Below are 14587 nucleotides of genomic sequence, written 5' to 3' on the forward strand. Positions count from 1 at the left end.
TCCTATATATATATATATATATATATATATATGGTAGTGATCAAGATATAACTAATCTTAAGTGTATAATTAGAGAACAAATCTCAACCACACATCTTAATGGAACAAATATTATTTATTTTAAAAATGTAAAATAGGCCAAGGGTATTTTTGGAAATCATTTTATGAAATTCGCTATTCTGCTGGAGAACTCGCTTCTGCATGGTCGGCCTCTCCGCCGCCGCAGCACATGTGCCGGTTCTTCCCCTGAAGGCGTCCTCCGCCGGGCTGTTCATGGAGATGACGGCGGCGGTGAACAAGCTCCAACCCTCGCAGCTCGCTGAAGAGCAGCACAACGCCACCAGATTGTTCAAGCAACTGCACGAAGAGATCCAAACGGCGCTGATCCTAACCGATCTCATTACCGAAACCGACGTCGCAAGCGCGATGGAGATAGTAGATCGTATGATTTTGGTTGCCCGGCCCATCGTGACAGGTCTCGATAGCATTGTAAATGCAGCTCGCGGCTTGGAGGTCGAGATCAAATCTTTGACGGAAGCGGTTGATGATGGAGAGAAAGTGGCGGCGGTGGAAAATTGCTTCGTAGAATTACTACAGAATGATGAAAAATACAAGTGTGTTGGGTAGTACTCCTAGTAGTACTAATTTTATTTTCTGTTGGGTAGTTTGTTTTATTCTTTTTATTTGTAGTTATTAGTAGTTTTATATTCTTTCTATTTTATTTTGTATATTAGTGAGTAGTATTTTTTATTTTTTCTATTTTATTAAGTACTACTTAGTTAATATGTATATTTGGCCGTATTTTATTTTTTTTATAACAACCATGCATATTTAATTCTTAATACATTGGTATGAATTAGATTTTCTTTCTATTTTTGGTCAGCAGCCACAAGGGTAGTTTTTGTTGCCATAGTGTCACAAAACATATCACTCTTATTATGATTTTACTCCACTCTTGTTCACAAAATACATCACTCTTATTATGATTTTACTTCACTCTTGTTCACAAAACACATCACTCTTATTGTGATTTTACTTCACTCTTGTTTACAAAACATCACTCTTGTTCTGATTTCACTTCACTCTTGTTCACAAAACACATCACTCTTGTTCTGATTTTACATCACTCTTGTTCACAAAACACATCACTCTTGTTCTGATTTCACTTCACTCTTGTTCACAAAACACATCACTCTTGTTCTGATTTCACTTCACTCTTGTTCTGATTTTACTTCACTCTTGTTCACAAAACACATCACTCTTGTTCTGATTTCACTTCACTCTTGTTCTGATTTTACTTCACTCTTGTTCACAAAACACATCACTCTTGTTCTGATTTCACTTCACTCTTGTTCACAAAACACATCACTCTTGTTCTGATTTCACTTCACTCTTGTTCTGATTTTACTTCACTCTTGTTCACAAAACACATCACTCTTGTTCTGATCTACGGATCTATTTGACCGATTATGGGATTAATTAACTACATGTTAAACACAGAATTGCATCCAAGAACGCACATAATTCATGTAAAAGGAATTAAAACCTAAAACATGAATTCCTACGGTTTAGAATTACCGATCTGATTCTCCAAAGAATCGAGGATTGCTTGCGCCTTCTCCACGTGATGTTCTTCGTACTCAACCACGAATCTTCTAATCTGTATCCCGAACTCAGAATCTGACCTTTGGGTGGGCAAAGCTTATCAGAATCGAAAAGGGCTTGATTAGAATGAAGACAGAATATCAGTTTTCTCAAAAACCGATTTTTCGTCCACCCCCACAGGGGAGCACGAAAATTAATTATTAATTCTCATTGAATCTCCTTTCTAATCTCCTTTTATATAGAGTTATGATGGGCCAGATTAGGGATCCATGGAGGTTGGACTTGGGCCAAACCTGTTGGACTTTTACTAATTAAATTGAGCCCCAATTTAATACAAGTCCAATAGAATATTATTATCATCCACTATAGTATAATAATATTGACTGCCCGTCCAATCCCAAATTACGAGTAATCCGGGCTTTACCTCTTTAATTTATTATTTCTCGTGTTTAAGATATAAATATCCATTAATTAATTTAAGTCTGCTATTTGACTTTAATTAATTACTATCTTTTTCCAAGAGTTGTCTAGTTCAAAATCTTTATTTATTATTCTGGAATAAATTCCAACCGGCCGGGTTTCTGAATAATAAAACCTTTTTCGAACACCTCTTGAGGATATTATCAAACTGGACTCACCCAGCACACGATTCATTGCAATAACAATACTAGCACCTCTAGACATTGATCACCACTACCCAAGATACCAGGATTCTTGGATTGCGAAAAATCCGCACCATTTGATAAATCAAAGTAGTGCATAATCAATATCGTATGCTCAATGTTATGTCAACAATGATTAAGAAATAACAATCACCGAGACCTCGTCTTTCAGTAAATAGCAAAAAAAGACTTATCTCAACTGTTAGATCCTTCAGTGCTATACCACACCAGTGTCGTTTATTTCCTAAGGTAAGGAAACATGCGGACTGACACTGCAACCTTTCACGATAGATAGCCAAAGCCTATCTGGGTTATGAAATTCTATTTCTCTTCTACAAAGGACCGACTGCGTCACCTTCTGTGAACGTCGTTCACGACCAGTCTACTATGCAAAAGAATTAGACTTATTTGCTTCTTATACATTTAAATGTTTGAGAAACATCTTATAAATGCATAAGCAAACACTAATGCGACAAAATTACTTCTTATCGCCTTGGGATAAAAGTGGATTGTAGAGTTTATTGTATACAAGCAATTCTATCCGTGCAACATGCTCGAAATATGCTTTTCAGTATACCAATTCTAACAATCTCCCACTTATACTCAAAATCATGCTTTCGAGTATACCCACTGCCAAAACTCTCCCACTTATACTCTAAGCAGGTCTCGGGCCATGATACATCGAACTACCGTACTTTTCACCTCATGTGTAAAACATGTTGCCATATAGGCATTTTGTGAAAAGTTCTGCCAGGTTGTTCTCTGATGATATCTTGGAAACCATAACGTCTTGCTTCGCACTTAATCCTTAATTAATTTCATACTTCATATCTATGTGATTGCTTAGCTTTATCAGATCGTGTTTCTCTCGAGTTAGACATATGACTAGAGTAATTATAACAAAATATAATACTCATACACATACTCAGAATCACGGTCAAAGCTATTAGGAAGTTACTGAGATTAACAACTCCTAACGTTAACACATAGTCAGAGGATAACTCGATCATCAATCAATTATAAAATCGAGTGGATGTAACCTAAAGGACATAACATGGATGTCTGGTAAACTAGAGCATACCGTTTAGTCTTTTTCAAGTACTATAGTATATTCTTTACCCAATCCAATGTCCTTGGCCATGGTTAAAATGATATCATGCTTCTATGCCAACGGCAAAGCTAATATCTAACTTAATACACATCATAGCATATATGAGACTTCCAATTATGGAACTTGTCTCATTCTTCTTGATCTCATTCAATGTCGAAAAACACTTGACTAGAGACAAAATAATTCCATCTAGAAAAAGAAAAACCTTTTCTTAGAATTTTCAATGCTAAAGTGTTTAAGTATTGTGTAGATGTAGGATTCTTTAAGAAAACATACATTCTTTTTCTAGCAATCTAATGACACAGATGCTTAGAATGTAACTAGATAATCTTAAATCCATCATCCTTAAACTGGGTAGACGACCAGTTTCCTACGCTAGATAACCCTCTGAGTTGTTTATCAACTTTTATAGATGTCATCATCGTAGAGTACCAAGAATACCAAATATAGTGCACTTTCAACTTTCTTGCCCTGTATTACATAATCATTAAGATGTTCCATGCAGATGATCTCCTCAAGACTTCTACTTAGAGAAAACTGTCTTGATAATCATAATACATACATCCTAATTTATGTAGGCTACAATAGACAATATACAGATCGACTTAGGCAAAAATGGCAGACGAGAATATAATTCTCTCTGGGTATAACCCTTTGCCATTATTCTAGCCTTCTGAGATCCATGCTTACACTTGCAGGTCACTAGCATCCCACTGACTGAAATAGTCTATGGGTAGTATCGCAAGTCTTGCAAACATTATTGTCTATTTAAGATTGTTATTCATAATCTATCATCTTATCAAGAATGATTATCTGAAAAAGTCATTGCGTCCTTGTAGTTACACTTACAGGGATTATGTTCAAGTTGATCTAAGACTGAGTCTTAAGACTCTTTTAGACCCATGAACTTATTATGTTCGCAAAGAACGCTCCCACTACGACACGACTTTTACAATCTTAGGTACAAATGTTGATTTTCTTAGTGCATAAGTTTCTAATGGTATGACTTCTTGGTTAAGGTGAAAAATAGATATTCTCATTATCTTGAGAATTACCATGTTTGTTAGGCTTGTAGTTCTCCTCATGATCTTCATCAAAGAATCTAGTATTCGTGTAAACAAACACATATCTTGCAGTGAAGATTATAGAACATGTACCTTTTCTATCATTTGAGACAACCTTAAAACATACCTCAGTACACACCTCCAATTACTTGGATACATTTTTCAAAACATGTGTTGGAATAACTCCACACCTTGAGATGTGCTGGACTAAACTAGGCTCTAGTCCACAACTCGTGTGTTGTAGAAGGTACGGATGTTATGATAGTTTCTTTAAGGTATAACTCGTTGTTTCCAACGTATATCCCATCACTGATAAGGTGTTATTGAGTAAAACTGTTCACTTATCGAACTTGTCTTCGAGAGACTTCGATATCTTCTTATATGACTATCCCATTCTTTAGAAGAACGCTTGGAGTAGTCAACTAGGATTTAACTCCCACTACTGATCTTAACTCATTTGCTCGTCTCCCATGGTGTAAACCATTGTGACTTACTAGTCTTTCTATGTTGCATCTCTATAAGTATTCTGAATCCCTTGAACCACCAAAGGATTCTAACTTATAGTGCATCAACCAGACTTTCTTGACCTTCAAGCTATTTAACAAGCAAGTTGTTAAAATCTCGATAGTCACTTGAGTTAGACAAAATCAGTTTGAACAATTACTAAGTACTTTCTTGGCCTTAAGTCTAAGTGCCATAAATACTTTATTGTTCATTGTATAAGAAGTTGAACTGTTGTGTTAAACTCAATCTTGTTGCAATTATATTGTTTAGATACTATGATGTACAATTTGTTTTTCTATGGTACTATGATAGATATTCGAATCACATTTCTCAATAATGCACGCATTATAAAATGAGATATCGAACATCGCTTAATCATAAACAAGTTTAGAAACTGAAACTAAATTCTTTCTAAACTAAACTGTACCAATAAAACAGTCTTATACATCAAAACAAAACAATAAAGTGAGCATAAAAAATAGCTCCCACTGCAACAACTGCCCAACTGGACGTAGATCTCTCCTTTAGAAGTTGCATTGTTATCTAAGCCATTGTCCTTCTATATAAGAGGTCAATCCGACTTACAATGCATCTTCTCTTTGCCTTTTCACCAAATTTTTCTTGCTTTTCTTGCTTTCAGCATGCATTGATGACAATTCAGCTCTTCCCTCTTTCCATTGCTAGTCTTCTGTTCGATTGAACTAAGACATAGGAAAGATGCAGCCTTAATGAATTCGTCAACTATCATGTTATCTTCCTCCAAAAGTAATAAAGTGAATACAATGCTGAAGGTTTCCAACTTTTCAGTAACAACCTTCTTGTACTCACTTCTTATTACATTTGGCGATGAACTGAGTGTAGAAAATATTTGAGTAACTAAATCAGAAGATTCCTCAAAACATTCTATCTCTTGTGGATATTCCAATAGAATCTGGACAACGTCCTTATTGGATATCTCTTTATCATCAATAAAAACCAAGACTTGTCTCACTACTTAAAAAAAAATAGTTTGATCTTCTTCCTCAAAGAACTTGTCAAGTACATGCATAAAATGCATTCTCAAACTTTCTTTGTGGAATTTTGTCGAGGAAATGGAGGACATGAATTGGTGAATACAAACTTTAGTTTTCAGCAATGAGAATCTTATCCATTTACATTTCCAGTCTACATAATTTTGGCCTTCGAGTTTGATTTCATTAAGGTTCGCATACATTATTAAGAATTTGGCTGAGAAGAAATAAAACTATTTATCACATACTATGCTTGATACATAATCGCAAACAACCACAAAACAATTTATGTATCTCACAACTGTGAAAACCAAATAAGTACGCCTCTAGGGAGATCATACAAATTTGGATTCCAACAATTTCCTGGTCACAATACCGACGAATAGTCCAGAGACCACTAAGGTGGCATGGCCGCCAAATATTGCCTAAGCTTTAACCATAAATATTAGCATCTAGGAATTTCGTTTCTGTTTTGATACTCCTTCTAGGGAAGGTCGCACGCCACTAACAAAATTCCATAGCTATCTTATAAATATGTTTAAACATATGAACTTGCAATTTCGTAGGATTATGGCTCCCACTAGGGTGGGTCGCGATAATATTAGAAACATGCTTCCAGTTTAAACAATTTACCATTAAGAAGTCTAATCTTATGAACTTGCTATTTCGTAGGATTATTGCTCCCACTAAGGTGGGTCGCGATAATATTAGAAACTGCTTCATATATAGACCAATTTATGGAGACCATATACAACACACTGTTGTAATTATCGCTTAGTAATTTTAAACATGGTTTTGCATAATTATCACATAAGTAGATAAGGCAGATAATCCACTTAAAATAGATTAACACCAAATAAACAGATAAATCCATTTAATTCATGGTGATTAATCATTGGATAATTATTTAAATTATTTAATAAATCTAGGAAGATTTAATTAAATAATTAATTGCTTATCTTATCCAAAATAGGAATTTCGGATTTGTTAAGATTTATCTTGGATAATGGTTATCCAAATTAATTTAGGATTTATCTAGATAGAATTGAATCTATCTAAATCCTCTTAGGATTATTCTAGATTTTACATGGATAAAATCAAATCCTAAAATTCAAGATAATACTGACCTTGGATTATCATTATCTAAATCTTACCAGGATATTTCAGGATAAAAACAAATTTCTCCAAATCCATAAGACGAAGATAAAATCCAATCACTCTAAGATTTAAGAAAATCTTAAATTATTTAGAATAAGAAACTAGAATATATCATATCTATTAGGATTTATTCTAGATAAAATTAACTTTATCAAAATCCAATTAGATTAGGATTATCTTGTATTATCTTTATCCAAATTTATCTAGGATATTATCTAAATAGAAATAAATCTATTTATATCCATAAAATTAGGATAAACTAGAATTAATATTAATTAATTCAACTAGGATTTAACTAGATAGAACTAAATCTATCTTAAATCCAAAAGATAATTACAATACTGGATTAACAATTATCTAAATCTTCTAAGATATATTCTAGATAGATATAAATCTATCAATATCTATAAGATAGAGATACATTTAATTATCTAAATCTACTAGGATATTTTCTAAATATAATTAATTCTATAAATATCCACAAGATAAAGATAAACATGGATTTTAATTATCCAAATCTACTAAGATATATTCTAGATAGATATAGATCTATCAATATCTACAAGATATGAATAAACTTAATTAATATTTATCTTAGTCAATAAAGGATTCAATAAGATAGAATAAAATCTATCTAAATCCATATGACCGAAATAAATTTAATTATTCATCCAAATTTATCTAGGATTTCTCTAGATATAATTAAATATATCTAAATCCATTAAATAAGGATAAAATCCAATGTAATTAATTATTTATCTAGTCTAGCTAGGATTTATTCATATAGAATTAAATCTAAATAAATCCATAAGACAAAATAAAATAAGATTAATTATTATCCTAATTTATCTAGAATTTGTCTAGATAGAATTTAATCTATCCAAATTCATAAAATAAAGATAAATATTCAATTAATCCATGATTTAATCAAAATTAAATTGTAGATAATCCTACTAAAGATAGATTCAAATTTTATTCAAAATTAATCTTGAATTTATCCAAAATTAGTTTCTAGGATTGGGGAAACCCTAACTAATTTGGAAAGTTGCGCTGCCACACGAGCCCGGAAATGCCACCAACGAGCTCCCACTCGGACTGCAGCCGCTGCTGCCCCGTCTCTGCCGCACAAACGCCGCCGTTGGAGCTGTGCACACTGACTGCTGCACGAGGTTGCCCAGCCACCCGTTGTGAGCTGTTCAATGTCTCGCAGCTGATCTGGTCAGCCACTGTACCGCATCAAGGATAGCTGCTGCAGCTGCATTACCTCAGCCGCTACTGCCCTCGATGTGAACCAACAACACGATTGCGACTCGTCCTCACATATCGCAACGATATCATAATTGTAATTCAATTCACCACAATCACGTACAAACACGAATTGAGAATTAAATCACGCTCCATGTAATTCCCCAATATAATCATTATTATTCCATGTAATCATTACTACTTTATAAATATAAAGTGATTCAAGTAACAAAAACATATAATAAGGATTCATATACATGTTTCCGTGAGAAGTCAATCAAAACGAGAGCGCTCAATTGTTAATTGTTCTTCGTGTTCGTACATTCGAAGCCAAATTAAACACGAACCAAACAATGAACCAAACAATAAACATGAGCAATTCACATGAAATTAATCCACATAATCAGAGCCAAAAATTGGCTCTGATACCAATTGCTGGGGTTTGGAGCCCCTTGCACAGCGGAAGTCATGCATTCACAAATAAATCAGATCTACGGATCTATTTGACCGATTATGGGATTAATTAACTACATGTTAAACACAGAATTGCATCCAAGAACGCACATAATTCATGTAAAAGGAATTAAAACCTAAAACATGAATTCCTACGGTTTAGAATTACCGATCTGATTCTCCAAAGAATCGAGGATTGCTTGCGCCTTCTCCACGTGATGTTCTTCGTACTCAACCACGAATCTTCTAATCTGTATCCCGAACTCAGAATCTGACCTTTGGGTGGGCAAAGCTTATCAGAATCGAAAAGGGCTTGATTAGAATGAAGACAGAATATCAGTTTTCTCAAAAACCGATTTTTCGTCCACCCCCACAGGGGAGCACGAAAATTAATTATTAATTCTCATTGAATCTCCTTTCTAATCTCCTTTTATATAGAGTTATGATGGGCCAGATTAGGGATCCATGGAGGTTGGACTTGGGCCAAACCTGTTGGACTTTTACTAATTAAATTGAGCCCCAATTTAATACAAGTCCAATAGAATATTATTATCATCCACTATAGTATAATAATATTGACTGCCCGTCCAATCCCAAATTACGAGTAATCCGGGCTTTACCTCTTTAATTTATTATTTCTCGTGTTTAAGATATAAATATCCATTAATTAATTTAAGTCTGCTATTTGACTTTAATTAATTACTATCTTTTTCCAAGAGTTGTCTAGTTCAAAATCTTTATTTATTATTCTGGAATAAATTCCAACCGGCCGGGTTTCTGAATAATAAAACCTTTTTCGAACACCTCTTGAGGATATTATCAAACTGGACTCACCCAGCACACGATTCATTGCAATAACAATACTAGCACCTCTAGACATTGATCACCACTACCCAAGATACCAGGATTCTTGGATTGCGAAAAATCCGCACCATTTGATAAATCAAAGTAGTGCATAATCAATATCGTATGCTCAATGTTATGTCAACAATGATTAAGAAATAACAATCACCGAGACCTCGTCTTTCAGTAAATAGCAAAAAAAGACTTATCTCAACTGTTAGATCCTTCAGTGCTATACCACACCAGTGTCGTTTATTTCCTAAGGTAAGGAAACATGCGGACTGACACTGCAACCTTTCACGATAGATAGCCAAAGCCTATCTGGGTTATGAAATTCTATTTCTCTTCTACAAAGGACCGACTGCGTCACCTTCTGTGAACGTCGTTCACGACCAGTCTACTATGCAAAAGAATTAGACTTATTTGCTTCTTATACATTTAAATGTTTGAGAAACATCTTATAAATGCATAAGCAAACACTAATGCGACAAAATTACTTCTTATCGCCTTGGGATAAAAGTGGATTGTAGAGTTTATTGTATACAAGCAATTCTATCCGTGCAACATGCTCGAAATATGCTTTTCAGTATACCAATTCTAACAATCTCCCACTTATACTCAAAATCATGCTTTCGAGTATACCCACTGCCAAAACTCTCCCACTTATACTCTAAGCAGGTCTCGGGCCATGATACATCGAACTACCGTACTTTTCACCTCATGTGTAAAACATGTTGCCATATAGGCATTTTGTGAAAAGTTCTGCCAGGTTGTTCTCTGATGATATCTTGGAAACCATAACGTCTTGCTTCGCACTTAATCCTTAATTAATTTCATACTTCATATCTATGTGATTGCTTAGCTTTATCAGATCGTGTTTCTCTCGAGTTAGACATATGACTAGAGTAATTATAACAAAATATAATACTCATACACATACTCAGAATCACGGTCAAAGCTATTAGGAAGTTACTGAGATTAACAACTCCTAACGTTAACACATAGTCAGAGGATAACTCGATCATCAATCAATTATAAAATCGAGTGGATGTAACCTAAAGGACATAACATGGATGTCTGGTAAACTAGAGCATACCGTTTAGTCTTTTTCAAGTACTATAGTATATTCTTTACCCAATCCAATGTCCTTGGCCATGGTTAAAATGATATCATGCTTCTATGCCAACGGCAAAGCTAATATCTAACTTAATACACATCATAGCATATATGAGACTTCCAATTATGGAACTTGTCTCATTCTTCTTGATCTCATTCAATGTCGAAAAACACTTGACTAGAGACAAAATAATTCCATCTAGAAAAAGAAAAACCTTTTCTTAGAATTTTCAATGCTAAAGTGTTTAAGTATTGTGTAGATGTAGGATTCTTTAAGAAAACATACATTCTTTTTCTAGCAATCTAATGACACAGATGCTTAGAATGTAACTAGATAATCTTAAATCCATCATCCTTAAACTGGGTAGACGACCAGTTTCCTACGCTAGATAACCCTCTGAGTTGTTTATCAACTTTTATAGATGTCATCATCGTAGAGTACCAAGAATACCAAATATAGTGCACTTTCAACTTTCTTGCCCTGTATTACATAATCATTAAGATGTTCCATGCAGATGATCTCCTCAAGACTTCTACTTAAAGAAAACTGTCTTGATAATCATAATACATACATCCTAATTTATGTAGGCTACAATAGACAATATACAGATCGACTTAGGCAAAAATGGCAGACGAGAATATAATTCTCTCTGGGTATAACCCTTTGCCATTATTCTAGCCTTCTGAGATCCATGCTTACACTTGCAGGTCACTAGCATCCCACTGACTGAAATAGTCTATGGGTAGTATCGCAAGTCTTGCAAACATTATTGTCTATTTAAGATTGTTATTCATAATCTATCATCTTATCAAGAATGATTATCTGAAAAAGTCATTGCGTCCTTGTAGTTACACTTACAGGGATTATGTTCAAGTTGATCTAAGACTGAGTCTTAAGACTCTTTTAGACCCATGAACTTATTATGTTCGCAAAGAACGCTCCCACTACGACACGACTTTTACAATCTTAGGTACAAATGTTGATTTTCTTAGTGCATAAGTTTCTAATGGTATGACTTCTTGGTTAAGATGAAAAATAGATATTCTCATTATCTTGAGAATTACCATGTTTGTTAGGCTTGTAGTTCTCCTCATGATCTTCATCAAAGAATCTAGTATTCGTGTAAACAAACACATATCTTGCAGTGAAGATTATAGAACATGTACCTTTTCTATCATTTGAGACAACCTTAAAACATACCTCAGTACACACCTCCAATTACTTGGATACATTTTTCAAAACATGTGTTGGAATAACTCCACACCTTGAGATGTGCTGGACTAAACTAGGCTCTAGTCCACAACTCGTGTGTTGTAGAAGGTACGGATGTTATGATAGTTTCTTTAAGGTATAACTCGTTGTTTCCAACGTATATCCCATCACTGATAAGGTGTTATTGAGTAAAACTGTTCACTTATCGAACTTGTCTTCGAGAGACTTCGATATCTTCTTATATGACTATCCCATTCTTTAGAAGAACGCTTGGAGTAGTCAACTAGGATTTAACTCCCACTACTGATCTTAACTCATTTGCTCGTCTCCCATGGTGTAAACCATTGTGACTTACTAGTCTTTCTATGTTGCATCTCTATAAGTATTCTGAATCCCTTGAACCACCAAAGGATTCTAACTTATAGTGCATCAACCAGACTTTCTTGACCTTCAAGCTATTTAACAAGCAAGTTGTTAAAATCTCGATAGTCACTTGAGTTAGACAAAATCAGTTTGAACAATTACTAAGTACTTTCTTGGCCTTAAGTCTAAGTGCCATAAATACTTTATTGTTCATTGTATAAGAAGTTGAACTGTTGTGTTAAACTCAATCTTGTTGCAATTATATTGTTTAGATACTATGATGTACAATTTGTTTTTCTATGGTACTATGATAGATATTCGAATCACATTTCTCAATAATGCACGCATTATAAAATGAGATATCGAACATCGCTTAATCATAAACAAGTTTAGAAACTGAAACTAAATTCTTTCTAAACTAAACTGTACCAATAAAACAGTCTTATACATCAAAACAAAACAATAAAGTGAGCATAAAAAATAGCTCCCACTGCAACAACTGCCCAACTGGACGTAGATCTCTCCTTTAGAAGTTGCATTGTTATCTAAGCCATTGTCCTTCTATATAAGAGGTCAATCCGACTTACAATGCATCTTCTCTTTGCCTTTTCACCAAATTTTTCTTGCTTTTCTTGCTTTCAGCATGCATTGATGACAATTCAGCTCTTCCCTCTTTCCATTGCTAGTCTTCTGTTCGATTGAACTAAGACATAGGAAAGATGCAGCCTTAATGAATTCGTCAACTATCATGTTATCTTCCTCCAAAAGTAATAAAGTGAATACAATGCTGAAGGTTTCCAACTTTTCAGTAACAACCTTCTTGTACTCACTTCTTATTACATTTGGCGATGAACTGAGTGTAGAAAATATTTGAGTAACTAAATCAGAAGATTCCTCAAAACATTCTATCTCTTGTGGATATTCCAATAGAATCTGGACAACGTCCTTATTGGATATCTCTTTATCATCAATAAAAACCAAGACTTGTCTCACTACTTAAAAAAAAATAGTTTGATCTTCTTCCTCAAAGAACTTGTCAAGTACATGCATAAAATGCATTCTCAAACTTTCTTTGTGGAATTTTGTCGAGGAAATGGAGGACATGAATTGGTGAATACAAACTTTAGTTTTCAGCAATGAGAATCTTATCCATTTACATTTCCAGTCTACATAATTTTGGCCTTCGAGTTTGATTTCATTAAGGTTCGCATACATTATTAAGAATTTGGCTGAGAAGAAATAAAACTATTTATCACATACTATGCTTGATACATAATCGCAAACAACCACAAAACAATTTATGTATCTCACAACTGTGAAAACCAAATAAGTACGCCTCTAGGGAGATCATACAAATTTGGATTCCAACAATTTCCTGGTCACAATACCGACGAATAGTCCAGAGACCACTAAGGTGGCATGGCCGCCAAATATTGCCTAAGCTTTAACCATAAATATTAGCATCTAGGAATTTCGTTTCTGTTTTGATACTCCTTCTAGGGAAGGTCGCACGCCACTAACAAAATTCCATAGCTATCTTATAAATATGTTTAAACATATGAACTTGCAATTTCGTAGGATTATGGCTCCCACTAGGGTGGGTCGCGATAATATTAGAAACATGCTTCCAGTTTAAACAATTTACCATTAAGAAGTCTAATCTTATGAACTTGCTATTTCGTAGGATTATTGCTCCCACTAAGGTGGGTCGCGATAATATTAGAAACTGCTTCATATATAGACCAATTTATGGAGACCATATACAACACACTGTTGTAATTATCGCTTAGTAATTTTAAACATGGTTTTGCATAATTATCACATAAGTAGATAAGGCAGATAATCCACTTAAAATAGATTAACACCAAATAAACAGATAAATCCATTTAATTCATGGTGATTAATCATTGGATAATTATTTAAATTATTTAATAAATCTAGGAAGATTTAATTAAATAATTAATTGCTTATCTTATCCAAAATAGGAATTTCGGATTTGTTAAGATTTATCTTGGATAATGGTTATCCAAATTAATTTAGGATTTATCTAGATAGAATTGAATCTATCTAAATCCTCTTAGGATTATTCTAGATTTTACATGGATAAAATCAAATCCTAAAATTCAAGATAATACTGACCTTGGATTATCATTATCTAAATCTTACCAGGATATTTCAGGATAAAAACAAATTTCTCCAAATCCATAAGACGAAGATAAAATCCAATCACTCTAAGATTT

Source organism: Salvia splendens, chromosome 1 (assembly GCF_004379255.2).
Source record: "Salvia splendens isolate huo1 chromosome 1, SspV2, whole genome shotgun sequence".
Taxonomy (NCBI): domain Eukaryota; kingdom Viridiplantae; phylum Streptophyta; class Magnoliopsida; order Lamiales; family Lamiaceae; genus Salvia; species Salvia splendens.